General features: G+C 40.5%; 1 protein-coding gene and 1 long non-coding RNA gene across 13 annotated transcripts in view; one reads left to right on the plus strand and one right to left on the minus strand.

Moving 5' to 3' along the window:
* The window catches only part of LOC105564698 (probable Ras GTPase-activating protein), a 372283-nt gene that overhangs the window by 331139 nt on the left and 21657 nt on the right, over window positions 1-19487 (plus strand). The window lies entirely within an intron of this gene.
* LOC105564700 overlaps window positions 1-19487 on the minus strand; it is a 112322-nt gene that overhangs the window by 68505 nt on the left and 24330 nt on the right. The window lies entirely within an intron of this gene.

The following is a 19487-nucleotide window of genomic DNA, read 5'->3' on the forward strand; positions in this document are numbered from 1 at the left end:
TAATTTGAACGTTTATATTTCACGTGTCATACGACGCAACGTCGCTATATCATGAACTGTAACGTAACACGGTATAACAATCCAATGATGCGTGCTTTGGGATAAGTATACCTAATGTAAGCGACTTTTAAAGGACTAATGGCTTTGCTTAGTCACACGCTGACACGTAACACGGAATGCTTTCTGTAATGTAGCCTCACTGGTTAAACGCGTTCGATATCTCATTTCAAATCGCCGCAAATCCGATTGAACGATTCAAGTAGTTTTGCATTTATCTTCCTATTAGTGCTTTCGCCGTTTTCTGTCTCTAGTACCGTTAATCAACCACATATCGGCTGTGGTATCTTTAACATTGATCTATAGGGAGGACAGGCGGGGTATTTTGACGATGAACGTAAATAGTTTTGGAAAAAAAAATCGTTATCCCTTTCTGACAGCTGTCGCAATACTTGCTCCTTTCTCGGAACTGTCCAAGCAGGAGCGAGTGGGAAACCTCGATGTGCGTACGATCGGATTTGCCGATCGAAACAAGCAAAAGAAGCCGAAGGAGTCGTCGAGCAGGAAGCCGCATCGCCGTGGAAGGACATGGGCATCATTAGGAGAAAGAAGCCGCGTGCGATTCCTTTAAGTCCCTTCTTTTTTTTTCAAGTCGTGCGTGACGGGGAAAACTCGTTGCCAGCAGCGCGAAGGTTTAATGCTTTTCTCAAAGCCGCATGGTCTCTCCGCATCGTAGAGGACGAAATTTGCGAGATTTAACCGAGCGACAATCAATTTTACGACCGTTCAGTTGGCGACCAATTAATTTTACGGTAACAATACGAGCGACTCGATCTCGCAGCAATATCTATGCCCGGAGAACTGTACAACTACGCGATAACTTCCGAGAGAAACTAAATCAACTTTCGAATGAATTTAATTAAAAGATTTGGTGGTCCTATCAAATTAAGACTACACGAAAAAAAATGACGTTGTATCAACAAGATCAGAGTAATTTAAATAAAATCGTTGAAACAACATCAGTATTGATGAATGAAAAACATCAGATGCTTGTCTTAATAATCTGGATATGTAGTTCAATGCTAAAAAATTGAAATCCATAGCAAGTACAATTGAGTGAATTATTTGTGTTTGTGGCAGCCCGTGAGACGTTAACGTTTAATTCAAGCAACTTAATTTATTTTAAATTCAACAGCATTTTCTTCCATGTACAAGACAATTGTCTTGAACGCTGTGAAACTCTTTCAGCTTTACGAATCTCTGCAAAAGCGGGCGGGACTAACGTTGCACTGAATCCCACAGTTATAAAGATTACTTTCGTGCGCCTGTAGAAATCGGAATATTGGGACATTTTGTACTGGTTCCGGTCTCGCTGCAGGAAATGTTTTTAACTAGCATCCGGAGTGCGAAATCCCGATCCGGAAATCCGAGGCACGCCAGCATGATAAAACGGTCACGTCGGAGCTTATGTAACCGTGTCGCGATTTCCTGTAAACGCCGTAATTAATTATTTATGCATGCCCGCCTTGAGTACTCGTTCCACCGAAGAGCCTTGAAATCGTCGGCGGTATTCGTCGAAGCTCTACTTAAGTATCTTTACGTAAATTTTTCCCCCCCAAGGCAGCGTTTAAGAATATCAGAGAATTTTGTTGCGTTCTAGTTAAAGATAACGTACGATTCTCTGCAATTACATCGATTTCTCCCTCGCGAGAAAAAGAGAAGCGCGCAAACGTTGTAAATTGCCTTCGACGCTATTAAATGCATTCTCGGCGGATTGAAAGCCGGTGTTTATATGTATACACTGATCCGGGCTCTCTCTTCCCCCCCCCCCTTGATGCCGACGTTCCTCATTAATATCCTTACTATTTGATAACAAGAATAGACTTAGATATCAGCGTTCTATTCAAAATTGGCTCCTGACTTCCGCGAGACGTCGATTATTCATGGGAAATGACGCTCGACGGTTCACGATGTTAATACGACGCGTTTGCCTGAATAAATTATGGAAAATTCGATCTCACCGCGAGCATTTAGCAATCTCATCGATCATTTGTCTTCGCTGCGTCTTTGTAAAAGTCCTTAACGTCCCTGTCCGATTCGGCTACGATTACATTCGCGATTGCATAAAACAAGCTAGTTGATGCTTGTGTTTGAAAGCTTGTGTCTAAAACTTATATACGTGTCTCTCGAAAGATAGAGGCTGAGAAAATGTAATAGTGAGACTTTTATTTTTTGTCTCTAATTTCTGTTCAATACAGAGATGCGTGTAACTAATCGCACGAGAGTGAAATGTTGGGAATATTTAATAGACAGTGTTTTTAAAAGTGTATTTAAAAGACACGTGAGAGGTATTAAGTAATTGTAAACTCATCATTTTACACACATACCCCAACAAACACAGAACATTGCAACAACGTTGCGGCAATGTTGTAGCAATAATACAATATTGCTGTAACCCGAGTCGAAATTTTGGTGCTATTTTGACACTTTTAAGGATAATTTACACCTACATAGACCAGCAGTAACCTACTTTGATGACATTATATTCTTTACTCCTCCCTTGAATCTTTAATTCTAAAAATTTACTTTAGCTCCTACTTAAAAGAACCTACTTTAATGCTAAATTGGCAAAAGTAGAAATTTCCGATACTATCAGTTTTAAAGTAGGAGTCAATTTTGTACTTGTGGTTCTTTTACTGTCTTAGGTCCTACTATATAATATAATTAACGGTTCAACATAGGGCCAAAATTTCGATTCGGGAACGTTGTTGCAACGTTCTGTGTTTGCTGGGATATATTTTGTGTATTTTACGCATCGTAATCATGACAGCTCTGAATATTTGGACGTTATTATTTCGGTATCTTGATACATATTTTTGTAATACAAATCGCGATTCTGTGTGTGAAAATATAACGTATCTTTTTATTAAATATTATGATTGTAGTCTTCTACTTTTTAAATTACGATGGCTTAACATTTACTTAGAACATGTTCTTATTCCATTGATAAATAATGAAATGTTTTAAATTAATAAAAAGAGTCGGTAGAAGAATTACGTTGGAGCTATGCCTCCTTTTACTATCTTCGCGAGCATTTGTATTCGCGATAGCACGGTTTACTTCTTATTGCATTTATTCACGACAGCATAAATGTCGCTCGTTGTCGGGATTCAATTAAAGCAAAGCGCATCAGGGTACAAGCTTTTTCTTTCGCGTATCATTTCGTGCGCATAGCGAAACGGGAATTGTGTTGGTCCGTGCCGCGACACGACAAAAAGGAGCGGCATTGTTAAAACAGAAATGGCTTCGGACGGAAATTATACGCGCGGACGTGCTACCCGAAGCGGAATGGACTCGAGCGGAGGAAACCGCGACATCTGCCTATTTGCTGCTGTCTGTGTACCGACACCTCGAAAGCCATTTTACTCATTTGTATACCATCCGCGGGGTGTGCATGCGTCTGGCATAATGCATCGAATTCTACCCGTCGAACATCGGTGGTGGTCCTGTTCGGGAAGTAAAAACCCGTCGACTTGTTTGGCGCAACAGTTCCTCCGCAACTGCGAAATACGAAGAATATAAATTGTGCACCGAAGATGGTTCTTCGAAGCAAGAGTTTGAGAAATTTTATTGTTATTAACAAAGGGTTAAATCAGGACCATTATAAATCAAAAATAAACATAGAAATAGGCAATAGGAGTCAAGGCAAGATGTTATATGTAAAATTTTTTAGATTTCACACATAACGTCTTGTGCTGACTCCTATTGCCTATTTCTATGTTTGTTTTTGATTTATAATGGTCCTGATTTAACCCTTTGTTAATAACAGTAAAATTTCTTAAACTCTTGCTTCGAAGAACCATCTTCGGTGCACAATTTATATTCTTCGTATTTCGAAGTTGCGGAGGAACCTTGGGAGGAACTGTTGCGCCAAACGAGTCGACGGTTTTTTCCTTCCCGAACTGTCTGTTTCCGTGTTTGTTTGTTATTTTATTATTGGAGTCTGATGATCTTCCCTGGTCATTATAAATCAAACAAGAAATTAGAGTTACATCAGGAACGTTATAAATCAAACGAGAAACAAGAAGCCTGTTCAGGTCCAAGCGAGACGTACAGCCAAATAATTTTAATATGTGAATTCTTATACCGTTTTTGCCACCTGTAAGTACTGCGCGCCGGTTTCCTTTCGGACATATAACACAGTTTTCGTTTACAGGTGGAAAAACCGGTATAAGAATTTACATATTAAAATTATTTGGCTATCTACATCTCGCTTGGACCTAATAGGCTTCTCGTTTCTTGTTTTATTGTTATTCCCGTTTAACGTCAAGAATTAATTAATGCGTCGAAGCTACCGAATATAGATTCTTCCACGACGAACTATGCAGGTGCAACGGGTCGCAAGCGGCTGTAAGCCAAAGTTATTCCAGCCAATCCGGTAACAAGCGCCGCAAAGTTTCTATGGAATATCCGATGAGCGTAACACTTGTGGTTAGGAACTCGCGATTGATCGGCATACCGGGTCGATGGGATGAATATTTACGAGAGGAATATTGGCTTAGTGGGACTGAAACGCGTACATAACATCCCCGGTGCTTTCCAAGCCGGATTTTCCCAGACTCTTCTCTTATGCATGCTACTAAGGAACGAGACTGTCAATATAAGATCGATTTGGCGCAATTTTACTGATGACGGCTAAATAATTTCACGCGGTCGATTTGTCCCGGTCCCGCGGCTCCTGCCTCGCGCATTTCCAATAACACAAGCGTTATTTCAGTCGCTTTTAAACTCGGTGTGAAAATGTTATATCTATTAATCTCAAGACGCGCAGAGAACGGTTCGTCTCGTCGATGAATATCCGCGGAATAAATTACACTAAAAAAAACTATCTTACTAACGCAGGTGAATTTTTAAGTGTCCGTGTATATCTCAGTTATTTTTTCGTGCCTAGAAAATTGTTGCTGCAGAGTTGCAAGATCTTTTTTTTTCAGCACAAGTTACATCAATTTTGCATAATTTGTATAATCGCCAGTATCAATTTTTCGCACTTTGCCATCGAACATTTTGTTCGCGTCGTGCGGGGTATTTAAATCCGTCGCGTGATTCGCCGTAAAAGCTGTTTGTCACTTGTGACACCGAGGAATATCTGCCGGGTGCAAAATTCTGTGCGTACTCGTGTACACTCGAGCGTTTTCAGGGGAAATGTTATCCCCGGGATCATCGTCGGGAAAGTATAAATACAGAGGGGGAGAGAAAATGTGTGTATTTGTTTCGACTTTCACGTGACAAATGACTTTCGAATTTATGCGCTGTCATGTGCAGCGCCGCGTAGGTAGGTAGGCAGGTAGGTAGATGGGTAGGTAGGTACGTATGCACCGCAGCGTCCCAAATGTGCAACTCTCTGGAGAGCGAGAGATCAGTTGCGAATGTGTGCGTTCGCGTGAATTTATGGTCGCGCGAACAATAGCGGTCGCGCGTCCGCGAGCGGTTCGCGCCCCGAATGTCGATATTTAGGAATCCGTTTGTTCGAATTACAATGCGTTCTCGGCGAGTCTCTTCCCGTTGCGCGTACGTCGGCTTGCTCGGCTGAAGCTGCGACGTATCGAACGCGAGCCCTTCCGCAGCGTATACCGTACGAACGTGTCTTTGTTTGAGTTGTAGGTAGAACGACATTTGTATAAAAGTCTCGTCTGCACAGCGCACTCCCGTGTACAGTGATAGACAGAATGGTTGCGACACTCTTTTTAGGTTGCGCTCCAAAATCTCCTCCGAGGAATATTTCACTCGATGGCCATTCCGAAACCATTTCGAGCGTTTTCCATCTATTTTTCAAGTAAAATTTTCCTCAGAGACAACGTTTCGGAGCGTAAATCTGAATCTAAATGCGCGTTTCTAGACTCACTAAAAAAAATGTGTTGCGACCATTCTGTCCATCACTGCACGTGCAATTAAGGTAGTTGGGTAAAAAATGATGAAGTTGCAGATTTTCTTTAAACTTGCAGCAAAACTAATTTAGATATTAATACGTATGTGTGTAAAATTTGGGTTTGATTTACCGTATAGTTTCCGAGATATAATCACTTAAAATTAACTGTTTTTAACATTTCGCTTCTCGCCATTGGTTGCTGGGGTAGAAAACCTGGCACTTGGACGTGTATTTGTCGGTAGGAAAAAATCTATAATAAGGATTGAAACAAAAAATCGAGCAAAAGTAGTTGAGTGTTTAAAGAAGTGCATGTTTCAATTTCAACGACGCTGACTGTACGGTAACAGAGTACGATAGATCTAAAGAAAAATTTGACTAGGTTAACTTTTTCGTGCACGATAATGCTTTGCGGATGTGGCAACGTAGGTTATGTCATTCTCTTTGTTTTTTGATTAAGTGTTCTTTGCGTTTTCGCTACTGCTCTAACACTTTCTCTTTTTTTTAAAAAAAACGCCCTCTATATCGTAACTGATTTCCATTATGATAATTAAAATATCTTTTCACAATTTATCGCATCCACGATCAACGCTCTGCTAACACTACGTAATTCAGAATACTATGTCATTTTCTGTAACTCCTTTTTATTTTATCGGTTTCTAATAGAAGCAGTAGTGTTTAAAAGTCTGTTCTTAAATTTAATATTAAAGAATTCATCGTCTATTGAACTTTATTGATCAAGTCTCATTTTGACTACACGGAAAAAACAATGTAGCTGCTGTAGCTAAAACTTAGCAAAATAGGGACAGCTAATATTTTGAGTTGTGATAACTCAATATTTTGCTACGACAGCAAACCGTTTGCTGTCGCACCTAATACAATAGGCACAGTAGCAAAATATTGAGCTATCACAACTAAAATATTAGCTGTCCCTATTTTGCTAAGTTTTAGCTACAGCAGCTACATTGTTTTTTCCGTGTAGCCTAGTTGGGAAAGAACTACCTTAAAAAATAAAAACTGAACGATAAATTCGAATACGATAAACCGACGTAACATATCGCTATGCTTTGCAATTCACTTTGGCTTGATTTTAATTCCTATCAATCTAAATTTGATTATCGATTATTAGAATTGTTATCGAAGATCGGAAACTCGCCATTGGAGGCGCCTCGCGGGATTCTCACCGGGCAACAAGGTCAATCTCCGCGAATTTGTTATCCTACGACTGGAAGCGCGTCCGGTAGGATTGAGATACCGCGTGTCCATTGTCGCGAGCACATTACGTTTCAAACGTATAACGATCGGGGAGAGTCCGCGAAACGTCCCAAGCTCGCGAGTGAATCCGCGCCGTCACGATTTTACTCCTCACGCCTCGGGAATCGGCAATCGGAGACCAGGATTGTGCGTGCGACTATGTCCTTGCGACTCGCATACGTACGCGTTGCATAGAAAGACGCAACGAGGCCGCACGCATATCCCCACACGCACGGTTACACACGCGCGAACAGAATACACGAGAATCGACGTTTACGGCGACGCGCACAATGGACCACACCGCCGTTCATTTTGCGACGCGTAGTCGCCGGTGTAAATTGTGTTTGGTCATCCTCCGCCTATAAATAATTCCGCGGTGGACAATGGCGCGGCGGGCAGATGAAAACGCCCTTAAAACCACCCCGTTTTGCGCCGGGCGATCGAGCGATATGGCTCCTCGATGAGACGTCGCGTCGTCGCGATGAAAAATTGCGGGGGCGAGAAAGGACTCGTGTAGGGCGTGAAAGTACCGGTCCTCGACCCGACCCGTGAGGGTGTACATCGAAACGCGTTGCATCCACAAAGCAATCGATGGTATCCACTTGGAAGCGAGTGTCAGTGAGCCGAGAAAATTTAACCGCGGTGAGAGAGAAAGAGAGAGAATTTTTTGTGAATAGCGCAAGTACATATCGATTGATCTTTTTCGCAAGGTCGTGTCTCGATTTTACGTAATTTCTGGTTTTTTGTACTCATTCTGGACTAGAATGAGCGTTCAAGCACAGAAAAACCAGAAATTACGTAAAGTTGAGACACGACCTTGCGAAAGAGATCAGTCGATATTCTGTTCGCATTGCGAGATACGCCATTTTATTCAAGTACACGCGACTCTTACGCATAAAAAGCGAGAAACGTGCAAACAATAAATGCGAAAAATTCATAAGATAATTAAATACTGCGTAGAAAAGAGCCTGTACTTTATACGATTGATAATATCAAGGACTAATTAAGCCAGTAAACAAAATAGCGTAAAGAGGGTAGAATGTTTAATTGAACGATGTCCAATCCGGGCAACGTAACTGCGATTAAAGGCGATTAAAGTGCGATGTATAAAATAAACCGCCGCTCCAAGATCGCTGACATTTACTCGCGATCGCAGAAAGTTCGCTCTTAACGACACTCGTAAACGATACTCGTATTGCCGACGGTCTTTAATGCCATCCGCGAGCGATCGGATTTGCATACGAGGTCGCGCGCGCGACGCGCGCTAATCTTCACGAACTGAATTCTGCACCGGTGCGCTAAATTACGCACGGCGGTGTTACATTGTATTTATGGACGCTAATGACCGGGGCATTGTGAGTCCCCCCGCGAGGTACTACATAATAAAGCGATAAATTAAAAGTGCCAACCCCACGTTCGAGCCGGCCTGCGCTTTTTTTCTTTCAACCGGGCTGGCAATCGTCCTAGGGTTAATGGCGTGTGAATCTCATGAATCGTACTGGTTAGCAGCGGTGGACCATAGATCTCGCCTAACCCTTTCGTCAATGCGATCGGCTTAAGCCCATACCACACTTCGATTTCTCCCTAAGAGAACGGCCGAGGGGGAAACCGCTGATGGCATTGTGGTGTACAGATTTGCGGCATTTTTGGGCATTAATTTGGGCATTAGGCCTTGCTGGGGCATTATAAAGATATAATAAGATAAAATAAGATAAAGCAAGATAAATATGTATATAGAAGATAACATAAGATAATAAGATAAAGTAATGCCCCCTGGGCATTAGTGGGCATTGGTGTACAAGATTTTGATCCGCGGTTTCCCTCCCGAGAACGGCCTACCGTTACAATTTCGATGATAGATTTCTCAACCATTTTCGAATTTAAAAACTGAATCTAGATGTCCAAGAGCCTAAGTAAACGTTCCCTGTTGAATATTAAAAAACTGACACTCTTGAACATTTTTCTGAATCTAAAGCCAAAGGCGCACGATACTATTTTTCCTACTGCATTGCTTACGAGAGCCAATCAGGATTTAGCCTTAAGTCATCTGATCTAAAACTCTGCATCCTTATTGGCTCTCGCAAGCAATCCAGCAGGGAAAAGTATAGTATCGTGTGCCGTTGACTTTAAACTCTGCATCCTTATTGGCTCTCGTAAGCAATCCAGTAGGAAAAATAGTATCGTGTCAATTTAACGTAGGCTTAAATTGACGGTTTTTCGTTCCTTCGATCAAATTCTCGCGATTACTTCTACATGCGAGAGATAAGTGTAAATGTCAAAGTCGTGCAATGGAGCTTTCTACCGCGCGAGTCGACTGGTGTCGAGCGAGATGGGCCCAATCGGCTCGGTATACCAGCTCTACGTCGCGCCGTCACGAGACCCCCATAGCCATTCAGCCTACGACGGGGACCCGCTATGCCCGCAGGGCCCTTACGCACGACAAGATACGCGCGTCCTGCTTCGAAACAGCCAGTGCCCCCCGTACCACGTCGTCCGCTTCTTTTAATTCTTTTTTCCCCCTCTCTCCCTCTCTCCTATCTCTCCCCGCGCATTTGGTCACGGAGCCTCGTTTCGTCTCGTTCTATCTCCCCGCGGCGATCCCGGCGCCTGATGCTCTGGATGCGTCTGGCTCGTAGAACCGACCAAGTCCCTGGCTCTGAGAAACCGAGCGAGCTGCCTCTCGTGTGAAAGTTCCGCTCGCGTGAGCGAGAATGAAGAAACGTGCTATGCACGTGCTGCCGCGGCAAATGTTTATATCAGCGTCGATTGATACGTTTCTTTGCAGCGGACGACGCTCTGTATGATCACTGTCGGAAACGCCGAGACGATTTTTTTATGATGAGAAAGAATATCATTGTCGCCAGTATAGTTGATTAACAATAGACAAAATTATTTGACGACTTCAAACTGGCCTAGTGGTTTATTTAATAACTCATTCCAACATTTCGACCATCCGGACTGTGGTCCTTTTCAAGGAAAAAATATCTACAATTTTTGGAGAAACATAGCATCTTTAAGCCGTTCGTGTAACAGATTGGTTGTCAAGACGATTTTTTTTAAATCCAGATACACACTTTCGGCGAATTTATTCTGAGATCTTGTCATTCCTCTTTCTCAGAACTTGGTTTGTTCGATTATGGTGCAACGTGGAGGTCAAGTTTTTTGTTTCTTTGCTGTGTTATGTGAATCTTGAATAATATTTGTTTTATTTAATATAAGTAATGGTACAAAAGCGCATCTCTAAAATTCTCTTTATTATACTCAAACGTAAGTGTCTCTACTTCACGGATGCGGAAGGATTTTTTGACGAGCCATTAAGAAAAATCCAGCGCGAGAATAATCGGATAGTGCATTGCCGGAGTGTTTCTGGGTGAGGTGCATTGTCCTCCGAATAGCTCTTTCATCCATTCAGGGGAAATTCTTGGTCGAGAGCCAAGCTTCGAGCGGAACATGGAAACGGTCCGAGACGTTTCGCTGGAGAATATCGAGATTCCTGTGCTTGACGTTTAAACGATTCGAATGTCATAATTATTTTTACCTACGGTACGAGTTATCACGTATTTTTAAACACAACTCTCCGTTCCAATTAAGAATACATTATTTATCCATCTAAGATAATAATGGGATCGACGTCCAATTCTTGTAAAAAATAATAATAACCGTGATAATAATTAATACCTGCGAAATTTTCCTACTCCCGAGAGAATTGTATCTTTTATGAAAGCGCGACAGGACGAATTCAATTATCTGCAAGCGCGATGAATTAACCTGGCGAACTTTCTCAATTAGAACAGATTATCACGGAGATTATTTCCTCGCCGTAAGTAGCTCCTCAGCGGCAGCTCTCGAGGATGCGCGGTTCGTTATCTGACCAGCCGAATGATTTAGCCACTACCTGCGTCGATATGCCGCAGGTGCATTGTAAAGCGCGAATCATCTCGCCCCTGTAATAAACTCGGGCGCGTGGAGATAACGATAAGGCCATCGGCGCCGTTCTTTCATCCGACACGCAATCTCGCGGTCAACCGGAAAATCTCGACCGTCAATCCGGCGCGACAAAGGACGAACGATACATTATTACGCGGGAACGTGTGCGTGGCGCGTCGAAAGAATACGACACGCGAAAGACCTCTCGAGAGGTGTGGATACTCGCAATAAGCGTCAATGACGAGGCGGAACGTTCCCGTCTCGTTACTCGCGCGTGTGCTAAATCGGGGCATGTTCGAGCGCCGGGGCATCGGCAAAACATGTGTCGCTCGAGCATATTAATCACGCGGAATGAGAGGGTTGTGATAACAAAAAATTGACTCTTTTAAAACGTCGCGTTTTACATTATATGCATGTGTGAGACAAGTGCTTTGCAATTTGCGAGATTTAATTTACTCTTTGCTCATCCGAAATAGTAGAATTTCTAGAATAATTGATGCAGCGGAAACGATAAATAATAAATACTACACAGTAAAAAATCGTGTGTTCAAATGTGAAAATGTTCTTGTGTTACCAAGATTTGATTCTTACTTCAATGTAAAATTAACATAAAACGTATTATTATTTTCGTAACACTCTTACGTGTTATATTTATGTTAACATAATAACTTGACACTTTGTGTATTTTATTTAAAAATTGAATATTATTTTGAGTTCTTTTGACATAACTATTTCACAAAATCAACCACATCACATTTAAGGTTGAAAGAACATAAATGTGAAGTATATTGTTGATTAATTAACATTTATAATTTGTCAAAAAGTAACACACGCGATAACTGTTATTTTAACTTAAAATTTAGAGTGGACTTTTTGAGACACGTAAAAAATGTTAACAATAACATTTTATTTTTTACTGTGTATCAAGAACTATTTCGTAAGATTTCTCCGGTAATGTGGATCGGAACGCTATCTAAAGGTCTGGAATAGCTGCAAGTTGATTGGCTACACATTTCTCGAGACTAGAACTTGGACCAAGTTCTAGCATCGTAGACACAGGCCTTAATGCAGCCACCATTCTTTAAAAACACTATTCTTTCTCTGGAATCGTACAGTTGCTCGGCGAGATAAGGACAGTAATGAGAAGTAGCAATGCAGCTCGTAAATTCGCGACTGCTTCCTCACATGGCCGACCAGCGAACTTAGCATCGCGATCTTATCTGTGGGTATGGTAGACGGACCGCGTTGATGTATAGACGTACGCACACACGAATAATCATTTACAATAGCCAGCTTTATCGGGCGGCAATAATACCGTAAACAAACGTGATGCATCCGCATCGTCGCGAACGCTATACGGAGAGAATTATCTCTTAAAATTTAGCCTGAAAATTTTGTGATCGTGGACATTTTGAAAGATTTTATGAGAGTTTTTAAAAATTTTACCATACATTTTGTTAGTAAAATGTATACTAATTATAAGTTTAATTACTAGTGAAGTGTATCGTAAAATTTCAAAAAACTGTCATAAAATTCTTAGATATGCCGCGTTGCCCCACGATTACATGAGTTTCAGGATAAATTTTAACAGAAAATTCTCTCCGTGTATGATGAACTTCCAAAAGAGCAAGACATTCCGTAAAAGTAACCCGGGAAAAAATATTTGTATCCAATCATATCTGCTTATATCTGAGTTAGATATACTCATTTATGTTTAGATGTATACATTTTTTCCGGGAAGATATATGTTGTAAGAAACAATGTATATATATAAAAGAGGAGAGATATATCTATAAATGTAATAAAAAAAGTTATGCGCTCAAAATTCGAAAAAAATTACAATAAGAAAATTGCACGTTTGCTGCTTCTTTCTCTGTTTTTCGTCTCTCGAAAGTAAGATGTTTTAATAAACTTCTATTTCCATAAGATTATTCGTAATTAGTAATAAAAATTAATCGCAAAGGAATTCTTTGAGCCCAGATTTTCTTAAAAAAAGAACGTGAAAAACCGTACAGGCTCGTCACTCTCTGGTCCAGATTACGTTCACTATCTGCACGTGACGTTTGCGATGAATTCATGTTACAACGATGGGTGTCAATTCGAAACGCGTTATCGCTGTCGCGTTGCGACGGGCGAGTCATTCGATCGCCGAGAGAATTGCTCTCGATAAAGTTCTCCAACCGAAAAACCAATCAGAAATAGCGGTTTATCATTTGCGATTGCGTGACGGTATGGAATTCAGCAGACTGACCTTACGAGAATTATAATCATGCATTGTGTCAGCTTCCGAATAATCTCTATGCTCACTCTGCAAACTTATAACTTCTAAGAACGTAATATAATAGAGGAAAGTCCGCCATTATAAGATAGCGGAGTTTCTGCTAAATCAATAGGCGTCATCTGTCGGTTCCGCCATGAATTTATTGCCCTTGGAGTGAAATCTGTTTAGTGGAAAATTGATTGTTAGATCGTGTAATCGTTGCGAAAAAAAGATTTGTGATTGAATTTGGATGTTGAAAACCTGCTATCTCGTATTAGAATCCTGTCTTGGCTTTTATACCTATCCTTTATTACTTCGTATTCGTGATTTCTAAGCTTTACGGATTTTATTTAACAGAATTAAGTTCATCATTCATTAGTTCGTTGAATCAGTACATTTTATTAATTTTATTAATAATAGCTTTTTAATATAACATAAAATAAAAGAAAATTTAATAGCCGATATAAATATATGATATTATGTATTGTGACTACAAGAAAATGACTTATGCACATGGACTGTTCACAGTGTAGTAAATACGAAAAGTGCAAAAATGTATAATTTTTAATTTACATAATTTTGAAAAGAAAAACGTACGAAGAGAAGTTTCAAAAGTATACGTACATCTATTCCTAAACATTAGAACGTAACGTAGCGCGGTCACGTCCAAGAGAAACTGTGTTACGAGTGCAAACTTCTAAATCGATCTACGAGCATTCGTTCCGCGCGCGCGTCGATTTCGCAACAAGTCATTTGTCGCGAAACGAGACCCCAAACGGTGCGCATTTCGCTCGTAACAATTACGCCGACCCCATCTACGTGATTTATCTGACCCTCGCGATAAGCACCGCGTCGCGTATCAATTCATAAATATCCGCGGGTCGGCCCGACGGCTGGGCATTGTTACGGTTCCGCATGCGTCTCGTTAATGACCGCGCGGTGAAAAATAACAGTCGCGCCCTTTTGGTCGTCGATAGCGGACTAATGAGTCTCCCCACGTGTGCAAGATATAATATCTGAAATAGGAACGTACGAATAAAACGGGAACATAAATCGCGAAACTCCTTCCTGTCTGTGCCAGATGCGCGTAATTGATATATATTGGCAAACTTTCGCCATTCTTTCGCCCAATATATTTCAATTATTTCAAATGAAATTTTTAAAAGTTAGTATTTACTTTACAATTAGTATTTCAATTAAAATTTTAATATTTATTCCTCAACTCAAGCTTTCTACTTTTCTAATATAATACCGCAACCACAGAAAAAAATTTCCGAACCCAATTACACTTCAATGTATCATAAAATAGGTTTAATATAGCGCCGTTCATATTTATTATAAAGAAAGGAATATTTTAATCTTAAATGAAAAATTCTAAAATCTATAATGACACGATAGTATGTGTCGTCTTTTGTCGAATATCGTGGTGCGAACTTCGTGCGCAGTAAGATGGAGGGAAAATTTATTCTAAACGCAAGAATATATATAACGTTACTCTTGGTCTCATTCTAGTAAGCCAATCTTTTTTTAATTCGATAGAGGAGAATAAGAATTATTGATTTTATTTTGATATCGTCTTATTTCTATACTAAATGAGGTTGTGAGAAATGTAAATGCGTCAAGACTAATTTTTGCCTCGGTAACAGAAATCCTTTCTGAGGGTGCGATTGTCAGTGACTGGTGATATTTCAGCGTACATTTCGAGGAGACTATTACGTTACTTTAGATTGTTTAATTATAATATATTCTTCCCCCCTGTGTGATTTCATGCTCGATAATAATACAAAATTACAATAAGCTTCTAACGTAGGTAATATAAACAATTAATATAAGCGACGGCTATTAATCCATTGCGATTGCCATCGATCCAGGCACCCTAATCACAGTAATTAAGCCTTTACCATCGCGATTGGCAAGGTCAGTTCTCTCCAATCCGGAACGTCATGCAGAAACGCCTCTTTTCTACAAGCCATATTATAAAGTCGCCGTTTTGTGACAGTCGCACACGCCCTCCTCGTCACCGAAACGACCCCCGCGAATGAAAAATAGTCGCAGTGGCACTCCTTCAACCGTCTTGGTAACAAGTCCGATCGACGAGGTTCCAGAGCACAATGCTCGAAAAACATGCGCGAGATTGATCTCCTTTCGAAGACGATCGCGCGCGATCGCGAGGACTCGCTTTCACTCGCACGCCTCCCTCCCTCCGACTCGCTCGTTTCTGGATCATTAATAACCGTTGACTTGCACGGCGATTGTTAGCGCGAAATCACGAAAGGCGAAAAGGATTGACGAGGAGGAGAGTGAATTCACTCCCGCCATTACGCTCGATTTCGTTCTGTCGTCGCGTTTCGATTTCGATTCGGGTTCTCTTTGTGTCGCCTCCTCCTCGGGCCACTCGAGCGCGCACAAAGGATGCGTTTCTCCCCATGCTGCACCAGGCCGATGCAACCGATGCAGCTGCAAGGCCACGAGGAAAAAGGGGCAAGATCGCGAGAGGAAGAAAAGGAGAGAGAGAGATCTCTTCATCGTGAGCCTAATTAACATTCACTGGCGAGTGAAGCGGAATAATGTTTCTAATTGCACGTTTTTAATTTAACATTTTCGATAATTCGATTAGAGAGAACGGGAGAAATTACTTCACGCTATTATATCTTACAATCTTGTGTAATAATAATTTAATTAGTATGTTATATAAGATTTACAAAAAGACATCCTGAAAATGGCTATGTTTTACTTTGTGACGACTCTTCTCTTTCTAATCAGAATAATCTGTCAACAGTTCCTGTATTTTGCAAGTATACTTGCAACGAGTTTCAAGAAAATCTACCAGCATTTTTGTCTAATTGTATTCAGCAACAAATATCGGTTAACATTTTGTAAAATGAATGTAGCTTTGAAACAAAGCCACGCTATTTTTTACTTTTTATCACATTTCTAATTTGAGATCTTGAATAATAACAATTTTAGTAATACTTTAAATGTCAAAGAGTTAGCCGTAAACTTTTGTACAATTTCGTTTATCCGGTGAATCGTTATTTTTTCCTTTTCATAAACAACGTATCTACATAGTAGCACCGAGTGTTGATTTCTTGGGACCCTTGAAATATTTCAGGCCAGCTCTGAACCGCGATCGTGAGTTTCCGCGGCAGTTTTCTTTGTGCCGATGAGCCGTAAACCAGGAATTAATTAGCAGGTAGCTTGCCGGAGCAGGGAGCCTTTTACGAGGCTCGTAAAAAGTTGATTCTGGATTCGCCTCGCACGGCCAGCGATACTTTATGTCGGCCGTCTCGTTTCGCCAATATTTCGCGACTGAAGACGCAATCTGTCCTCACTGTTAATAAAGATAACAGTGACACGACCAGTGCGTATTCCAGAACGGTCATGCATCTAATGCGATAAATATATTCCGTCTACATGATGAATATAAAATTGTTATCGTTTAAAAGAAGAAACAACGAATCAGGCAATAGGAGCCAACACAAGACGTTACGCGTGAAAAATAAATAGTTTACATCAAATACATCAAAAAATAAAATGAAAATATAAATGTAAATGTTAAAACGTCAGACGTTTCGATCACACAAAGTGATTCTTCTCAGTGACATAATATACATATTAAATTAGACGCACGCAGTCATTAACTCAAATAATAATAAACTGATTTGTTATGATTTAAAAACTCATAAATTAAAAAAAAAGCACGAACAATTACATAAAATCTTCAAAAATTCTCATTCAAATGCTCAAAGATTCCTCGATCAATTTCATCATTCAGAAAAGTACCGTAACATCTTCGACTCGGTTGTCGCTATCAATTTTACGCGTTGACTCAATGCAGAATAATTCATCTGCGAAAATAATTTGCCCGAAAGATATGCGAGACGCACGTGCTGTTCTTTCCGTAAGATAATTTCCGTGTGTTCGGCGAGGCTCATAAGCACGCGTAATATCTCTACTCGGCCCTTATGTTTTTACGCCCCGACCGGAATTGCTCCAATTGGCCGCGCATTTATTTCCGAACATCTTTATTTTCCACGTTGCATCGTAAAAAGGGCGGGACGCGTTCGCATTAAGGTTTTACAACTGGGCCCCATGTGTAACCACGACGGCAGGAACCGCGTATGCGTAAAATTATCGTCGTCATAACCCGCGCAAACGTGCAGTATTACGACCAGTCACGATATATTCAATCTCTGTTCGCTTATCGTTTGCCTCGACAAAGTACTGTTGAAAAGTCCCGAGGTTGTCGAGCTGGTTCCGAAGATATCTCGAGAAAAATGCGTTTTACTCACTCGACAATTCTAGTTCTTGTCTTAAAGACAATTTTTTTTATTGGACACCTGATAAAAAGTCACATAACGATTATTTTTGTCATCCGCATACGATACTGTTTTGATCCGTGCCTTTTTGGATTGCATAAGTATTATGTTGCTTATTTTGACAACGCAAACTGATGACCAGATCTGGTTTCACTTCACACGATCCTCCTGCGCAAGAGATCCTGTTTCTGCTGCGTGACGAAATATACATCGTCATGAGCCACGCTATCGAAATTTCCAAACAAGAAACTTGCACATTTTTAGATATGTCAGTTTGATTTTTAATTAACGTTGATTATTTTAGTTTGGATATAAGCCTTGGAGAACATTGTCGAAATTATGTTAACTGTATAAACGCCCATTCGAGAATACGTTGCGCTTTTATGTGTACAACTGACGTTTTTTTCATTAATTGCGAATAATAAAAAAATAACACACCGTGTCTGAGACACTAATATAGAGTGTCCGTCGTCAAATGTAAAACTGATTGACTAATCTGATTAAATATCAAATATTTTAATATAAAAATAACATTACATAAATATAATAAAATTCGTTTGTATTGTAAGTGGACAATAAAGTTTAATTGCTTTCTTATCAGATATTCAATTAGGTATCTAGAGATAAAAATTCCTTCGCTTCTTATCGCTTATAATGCGATTCAGAAATTGACGATATACTAGAGGATTACTCAGAAATTAATCAAAAAATTGTTTATAAATGAGATTCTTTTAAAGATATTTTTAATTAAGATTACGGATATGAATTCAAGAACACTCTGTACACGTCTAGAAGGTCTCTCTAACACCGAAGCGCAAGTAACTCGAGACTCTTGTGCGAGGTAACCGTTTAAACCGCTGACCGTAAACAGAGAAGCTCGGGAGAAAGGCTTGGAAGTCTACCCCGGGTTCTTGTAAGGGCGTTAATTACGGGGCTGCTTTCTGTTTCTTCTCCCTCGGCCGATTTCTGTTATCCGAGTGCCTCTCGCGAAGGGGCACAGGAGTAAACGTGAACAACGTGAGCGTCGAGCATGCAACCATTTACTCTTGCTACACTTATCTGAAGCGGTTGGCGCAAGTAAAATATAACCGGTACTTGGTTGCCGGTCAGAAGAACTCTGTCGGCGTTAATCTAATCCGTGAATATTTTTAGATAGGCTAGACAAGTTAAGCTCCTAGTTCACTTAATGATATTGTAACGGCAATAAGACACATGCGATAATTTGAAGTATAATTAGAGGACTTTAATAATCATTTTCGTTTCTTTAAGAATTTGAGAATATTCATTTTATATCTGAGAAAATTAAAGAACATTTAATTATGTCAAATCGTGCAAAGTGGCTCAGTGGAGCAACGGAAACGAAAGTGACAAAATGAAATTCCAAGGGAAAGTGAATAGAGGCAAGAGATGACAAAGTGCATTATTGATGACACTCCAACAGATCCTCGTATCCTCTGTCATACTTAATAAAATCTATCCGTAAATTAAAATTTGTTTAACTTATTTGTGAAAGCGCGTTTTTCAACAACTTGATCTCGGCTTTTAATAGAGACCCTTTCGTTCGTCTTTGTTCGTCCGAAATGAACTGTAGCTTTATGCGGCAAAACGCTCTTCAGTCGGTTGAACGAACGTATCGCGTTACTCGCTCAATGACAGAGCCAGCGAGACCAACCATTGGCGCAGACTATGTAATCATCGCCGCAACGTGGTTTCAGCTTACTTCGGCCGTGTTGCGCGGCCGAATTACCGCCGCGGGCGTATCCGAAACACGACACGCCAATTACTATTATTGAGTCTAAGCGTCTAA

The sequence above is a fragment of the Vollenhovia emeryi genome, unplaced genomic scaffold (genome assembly GCF_000949405.1).
Source record: "Vollenhovia emeryi isolate VEMERY1.0 unplaced genomic scaffold, V.emery_V1.0 DF939160.1, whole genome shotgun sequence".
NCBI classification, from domain to species: domain Eukaryota; kingdom Metazoa; phylum Arthropoda; class Insecta; order Hymenoptera; family Formicidae; genus Vollenhovia; species Vollenhovia emeryi.